This window comes from Rattus norvegicus, chromosome 5 (assembly GCF_021556685.1).
Source record: "Rattus norvegicus strain SHRSP/BbbUtx chromosome 5, alternate assembly SHRSP_T2T, whole genome shotgun sequence".
Taxonomy (NCBI): domain Eukaryota; kingdom Metazoa; phylum Chordata; class Mammalia; order Rodentia; family Muridae; genus Rattus; species Rattus norvegicus.
The window spans coordinates 73,123,990-73,130,269 of record NC_141538.1 but is presented as its reverse complement, the minus strand read 5'-3'; positions in this window follow the sequence as shown (position 1 = coordinate 73,130,269).

Here is a 6,280-nt window from a genome sequence, read left to right as displayed (position 1 = left end):
TTAGTGGTGGGAACTCAATTTAAAGAAGCTGCTATGGAGACAGGTTGCCCACTGGATCACACGGCAGGGAGGGGGTAGCTCACGGCACTGACAGGGGAGCCAGGCTTCAAGAGGAGGACTCAGGCCTGATAAACAGGATGTTCTTTCTCCAGTGCTCATCACCAGCTCTGCTAGTGTTCACTGCTCTGTGCATGGTGCCATCAGCTGCCACTTAGCCTCGCTTTTGTAATCTTAGCTGATGATCCCTAAAGAAAACAGCAATAACAAAACTTGCAGGCACACACACACACACACATACACACACACACACACATGAGATTTTTCTCAAGTCTCCACTTCAACTTCTAACAATGTATCTAAATTGGTTTTGCTTATGTCACATGCTACTGTACTTCAGACACTTTGCTGGACCCAGGACATTTGCTCCATTGTGGCCAGGTTACGATCTCTACTGTTCTCTCTCTTGCCCTCTTTCATGCTCTCTAGCTTCTCTCTCTTGCTTTGTCTGTCTGTCTGTGCCTTTTCTCTGTCTGCCTTTTTCTCTCTGTCTCTCTGTCCCCCAAACCCTGTGCACATGTGCCTGTGGGGTCTTGGTATTCCGGGTGAGCACTCTACCACTGAGCTTTACCCCCAGCCTATTCTAGCTTCTCTGTTAATAGAGAAATGTATGAAAGTCAATCCCTTTACCTCTCTTCACTGAAGAAAAAAGACTCAGGGAGGGCATTATTAACTATAAATGTGGTCATTTACTTCTTAGATTAAAGAAAGGGCCAGGCGTGAGAAGCTGATGTACGGGTGAGATGACTGCACCATGCAGACTGTTGTTGCAATGAAGAACTCAAAGTTATGGTGTTAGAATTCTCAAATACAGGTATGACTTTTGTAAGTCATGGTGGGGTAGGGCTCAATGGTAGAGTGTTTATCTAGCATACCCAAGACCCTGCATGCACATGTACACAGGTGATGGGGGGACAGAGAGACAGAGAGTAGAGATAGAGAGAAAAACACAAATCATTAAGTATTTAAAAACCTTTATAGTGACCTATAAGCAAGAGTTGGATAATTTGTGTGTGTGTGTGTGTGTGTGTGTGTGTGTTCGGTGAAAGACGGTTTACATTTTAGCCTCTGTCACTACTCAACTCTGTCTTTTCAGTATAAAAGTTGCCATAGCTGATATGTAAATGAATGTGGTTGTGTGGCAGTAAAACTTTATAGTACCAGGGTAGAATGGGTTGGATGCAATGACCACAGTTTGCAGACACCTGATTTATTATTATTATGTCTTTTTAGACAGCAACCACAGTGAAAACAGAAGCTCAGTTTATCCATGTTAAATCTGTTGAAAAGATTATTTAAATCAGAGACAATTTTAAGATGTATTATTTTTAGCCTCATGACAAATTACTGCTAGGGATAGGTAGGCACTATTAGAAGGTATGGTCCTGTTGGAGTAGGTGTGTCACTGTGGGTGTGGGCTTTAAGACCCTCCTTCTAACTCCTTGGAAGCCAGTATTCGGCTAGCAGCCTTCAGATGAAGATGTAGAACTCTCAGCTCCTCCTGCACTGTGTCTGTCTGGATGCTGCCATGTTCTTGCCTTGATGATAATGGACTGAATCTCTGAACCTGTAAGGCAGCCCCAATTAAATGTTGTCCATATAAGACTTGCCTTGGTCATGGTGTCTGTTCACAGCAGTAAAACCATAAAACTAAGACACTATGAAAAAGTATAAATATGCAATTCCTTGTAATTTATTTGCAAAAAATAAGTTTTGCATTACAATGATGGAAATGTATCAGCTCAGCTTCAATGAGTCTCTATGTAAATGAAGGATAAAAATGTTCAAATTGTATTATTATTGAGTAAACTCAGCCAAGATAGCCATTTACTTGGTTTTGTTAAAACCTCTAGAAGGGCTCCTCTGCCACAGTGATCACTGGGTGTGTACATGAACAGACCTTCAAATGGCTGTGACACAAAACAAACTAATAGTCTTCATTTTCCTTTCTTTAAGTTATCTTTGCTAGTGTACAATTTCCTTATGGCATTTTTGTAGATAAATGTCATTATGCTTTGCTCTAATTCCATTATCCACCTCCCTTCATGATTCCCCATCCTACTTCTTGCTCATATCTCCTCAGCTGCGCCCAATCTCCCTTTGCTTCCATGTCATGTGTACTCCACTCACCTCCTCTCCTCCTTTAACATCACTTCCTTTCTTCCCATAAAGAGATAATATAACATATTAAAAATAGTAACAGAACATATCTAACATTACAGGATTTTATTGCTGTAGAATTAATAACATAAGGGTCTTTTCCTGCTGTTTAAATGTTTGTGTGAGTTTTAACATGTCAAGTTAGCACATGTATATAATTAAGTAAATAAATACACACAGATTCCAGTGGGCATGCTGACTCTTTAAGAGTTGTAGTGATTATGGTTGAAAAGCTCTGGACCATCTGGTAGTAGGAAGGCAGTACACACAGTAGAAAGGCAGTGTGCACAGTGGAAGGGCAGTATGCATAGTTTGAAGGCAGCGTGTACAGTGGGAAGGCAGTGTGTGCAGTGGGAAGGCAGAGCACACAGTGGGAAGGCAATATGTACAGTGAGAAGGCAGTGAGCACAGTGGGAGGGCAGTGCATTCAGTAGGAAGGCAGTGTGTATAATGAGAGGGCAGTGTGCATAGTCTGAAGGCAGTGTGCACAGTGGGAAGGCAGTGTGTCCAGTGGGAAGGCAGTGTGCACAGTGGGAAGGCAGTGAGCACAGTGGAAAGGCAGTGAGCACAGTGGGAAGGGAGTGTGCATAGTGGGAAGGGAGTGTGCATAATGGGAAGGCAGTGAGCACAGTGGGAAGGCAATGCACACAGTGGAACACTTCTAGGCTGGGTATGAATTCTAGTTATTTCTACTTATTCTCAATCCCCAGTCTTGAAGATGCCATGTCAGATAAGTTGTAGAAAACATTTCTCATTTTACCCCATCCAAAGCCTCTTGGGTGAAAGTGATGTGGCTTGTGTCCTTTTTCCCTACCCTCTTTCCAGCTGGCACATTTCTCAAGATGCTTTAAGGGGCAGGTTAGGCATTTTGTTTGTATGGGCTCCTCTTCAACTCTAAAATTAGGCAGTAGTGCCCCAGGTGCTAAATAGTATTTAAGGGGATTTCTGTGTGTGTCATTTGTTGACCAAAAGAAAAATAAGCAATATAAGTGGCCTCTTAAAATACTTTATAGACATTAAGTCTCATTCGGTGGCGGTGTTGGCAGGAGAATATGGAAAGAGCAGGTTCAGAAAACTCTCAAACCACAGTTAAAAAATGTTACAGTGAACTGGTCATTATTTGAAGATAATTTAAGTATAATTATAGTTCTGGCTAGACCGAGAAGGATTTCCCTTCTCAGTGAGCCTGAACAGTGAATGAGTCCAGAGTAAGTCCATGCATCCTGGGACTTCAGAAGGCAGGTGGCACTTCCCATCCTGTTCTTTGTTGGAGCACAGACAACTGAACTGTACGCTGCTGATCCTACACCCACCCTCTCAGAGCTCTGCTGCTCTTGGGAGGTCACTGATGCAACTGTAGACTGTACAGGACCATGCAGAGGAGAAAACAGAGAGCCAGCAACACGTTGGGGACAGGCGCAGACGTGGCTGACTCTTAAGTATCTATCTTCTCTTTAGCTCCCTACACTTAACTTGTGGGATTTAGCCCTTGGCTGGTATGGCGAGGATATTTTTGGAGCTAGGCCCTTCCTTCTTGACTCCAAAAGCCTGTTATATCAGCAGACACCAATTCTGTTCATTCCAAATGACACCATTGTGTTGCTGTTCTCCTGTGGCTTTGCTGAGACTCCCAAGAGTCTCTGAAAGCCTCCCTTTATAATGCTCTCATTCTTCAACAGAATGAAATGAGTGCCCAGAAAGATAAAGCAACTTTCCCCAGCTCCTCGTGGTAATTAGGGAGAGCCATCAATCTGCTTTCTCTGAACTTTTCAACTCCTCACACAGTGGGAAAAAATGGTCCCAGAATATAAATGTGTGTGCTTCAGTTTGGCTTCTCAAATGTCCACAATTTAGCACAGGAGTTATAATTTTTCTCTTTTAAAAAATTGACCGAAACATGGTTTCCCACTAAGCATGATTGGAACTCTGTACCTATTTGGGGCAGTAGTTTACAGTGTCCTGATTCTGGGTTAGCTCATATTGGCTTTGATGTACAAGGCAAGGCATGTGATTCCCAAGAGTGTGGGTACTTTTCTGATGTTTTTGAAACAGTGTGGAGTCTGTCTATTTTAGGGAAAATTTCCTGGCCACGAGACAGTGAGCAACCATCCCTGCTACCTCCTCGTGAGACTGACTTCCGCAAAGCCATCAGCTTCTTCTCCAGCTTGCACATAGTCCTATAGGTTTGCAGTGTGCACCAGAGCCCCGCCTCACCATTTCCTTATCATAGATTTACAAAATACAAGCTAGAGGTAGCACAAATATCTTTGTTGTCTTTTTTCATCTATCAAATAGTAAAAATATACCGAGTACCTCCTGTGAGCTAGCCTCTGTGCTCATCCTGACCCTTGAGGGATTCCTGGTCTACAGGAAGAGGGAGATTGGTGAGATACAGGACACTTGAAGGGACACATTGTATTGGTTGCTTGTCTTGTTCCTGAGGCCAATGTCTGACAAAATACAGCTCAAAGAAGGCTCTATTTTGGCTCATAGTTCTTGACAGAAAAGTAGGGGATAGGAGGCAGGGAGCCATAAATGTTTATGCTCAGTTTGCTTTTCTTTTTTTTTTTTAAATTCAGCCAGGGACCCCAACTCATAGTATTGCTTATGTTTAATTTGCCCCATCTAGCTAACCCCTCCGAGACATGCACAGAAATGTTTCTTTGGTGATTCTTAATTCCATCACACTGACAGTCAAAATTAACCCTTTATAAATCATGACTGTTATTTTAAGAAGCATGTAAGTGATGGGCAACTTAGCCTCCCTCCTGGGAGGCCTGCTGTCATCAGGACAACCAGTTGAGATACCCATCCCCCAAAACCTGCCTGCTGGGCCCTGGGGCAAGCTCAAAAGCTGTATGAAGTCTGCCTGCCCTTTCCAGGCTCCAGTTTTTAAATCCACATCTCTACCTGTAATCCCAGATCTGCACTCTATTCCTAAGCCACAGCTCTGCCTGTCTCTCAGGAAGCCTTCCCCCACCCAGGACAATCAGGGACTACTAGCTCTATCTACAGTCCCAGAGGTCTGATACTACCAGGGGCTACCAGGCCAGCTAACACTACGAACAACCAGATAGCTAAAGGCCAGCACAAGAACATAATCAACAAAAGCCAGTGCAATATGTCATCCTCAGAAACCAGTTCTCCTACTACAGGAAGCCCTGGATATCATGACACACCTGAAGAGCAAGACAATGACCTTCAGTCTCATCTTATAAAGATGATAGAGGCCTTCAAAGAAGAATTAAATAAATTCCTTATAGAAGTATAGGACAATACAATCAACCAGGGAGAGGACTTTAAAGAGAAAGCAAATAAATGTAAATAAATAAAAAAAATACAGTCAAAGAGGTGAAGGAAATGAATAAAACTGATCAAGACCTGAAAATGGAAATAGAGGCAATAAAGAAAACACAAATGGAGGCGATCCCGGAGAAGGAAAACCTAGGAAAGTGAACAATTACTACAGATGCAAGAATCACCAACAGAGCATGAGAGATGGAAGAGAGACTCTCAGGCCTAGAAGATAAAATAGAAGAAATTGATACATTGGTCAAAGTAAATGCCAAATATAAAAAATTTCTAACACAAAACATTCAGGAAATTTGGGACACTATGAAAAGACCATACCTAAGAGTATTAGGAATAGAAAAAGGAGAAGATCCCTAGGTCAAAGGCCCAGAAAATATCTCTAACAAAATCATAGAAGAAAGCGTTCCTAATCTAAAGAAAGATATGGCTATAAATGTACACGAAACTCACAGAACACCAAATAGATTGGACCAGGAAAGAAAATCCTCCTGTTACATAATAATCAAAATACTAAATTTACAGAGCAAAAATGTTAAAAGATGCAAGAGGCCAAATAACTTATAAAGGCTGACTACCAGAATTGCACCTAACTTCTCAACAGAGACTCTAAAATCCAGAAGGGCCTTGACAAGTGTCTTGCAGATCCTAAGAGGCCACAGAGGTCAGCCCAGATTACCATTCACAGAACATTTTTCAATCACCATAGATGGAGAAACCAAGATATTCCGTGACAAAACCAAATTTAAACAAT